Source organism: Mustela lutreola, chromosome 3 (assembly GCF_030435805.1).
Source record: "Mustela lutreola isolate mMusLut2 chromosome 3, mMusLut2.pri, whole genome shotgun sequence".
NCBI classification, from domain to species: domain Eukaryota; kingdom Metazoa; phylum Chordata; class Mammalia; order Carnivora; family Mustelidae; genus Mustela; species Mustela lutreola.
In genome coordinates, this window is record NC_081292.1 from 120,780,198 (window position 1) to 120,781,298 (window position 1,101).

Below are 1,101 nucleotides of genomic sequence, written 5' to 3' on the forward strand. Positions count from 1 at the left end.
ACAAGTGGCAGCACAAGCAGAAGCAGAAGCAGCTTCCCCATCAAGCAAGGGGCCTACCAGAGCTCAATCCCAGGACCCTGGGATCATGACTTAAGCCAAAGGCAAGCACTTAACTGACTGAGTGACCCAGGCACTCCAAGAAATAGACTCTTAACTATGGAGAAGAAACTGATGGCTCCCAGGGGGAGATGGGTGGCCAATGGGTGAAATACATCTTGGGGATTAAGGAGGACACTTGTGACAAGCACCAGCTATTGTATGAAAGGTTTGAATTATTATATTGTATACCTGAGACTAATACTACACTGTATTTACATTAAAAGTGGGAAAAAAAGTAATTTCAGATTATTCTATAATACTAAGAGACATTTTAAACACAGAGCTTACTTGAAGAGAGTAGGCAAAATGTACCCCATCACATACAACTTCTTTAATAGTATCCAAAGAAATTGCATATGTCTTTTGGAAACCATGGTAAGTTAGGCCTTATTTCAATACAATGAGATCAATTAGGTAAGTTGGACATGCCTTCTGAAATTTGGAATATTATGTCTATAATGTGTTCCTGAATACTGGATTCTTGAATGGTACCCTGCATATTTTAAAAGAGCCATTTTAGCTAACATCCAGTTTACACATGTTAACATATAGTTAGTATATATGTTATCTCTGTAGTGAAAACAAATCCATGAAAGAAACACTTTAGGGGTTTTTATAGATAAAAAATATGTACTCAAAAAGGGCTAAAATTACTATCACATGCATTGTGTTACATTGTTTGAGCATGGCTTGGATAGGTTGGGGTTGATTTTAGGATAAAAACATAACTGCCATGTTTGTCCATGGGTGTTTTAATACCACCTTTGAAGACGAAACTAGGATTTCAAGGGATCACTGAAATGATGACCTATGATTTAACATCCATGATTTAATCCCCAAGCCCAGGTGAAAGAAAGCAATTTTAAATAAGTTAAATTACATATATCATAAATAGGCCTTAATATTAATACAAATGCAGAAACAGATAGTAGTAGATTTTAGATTCATTCCATATAGATAGCACTTTAAAAACAAAAGTTCTATTATTCACAAATTATCTTT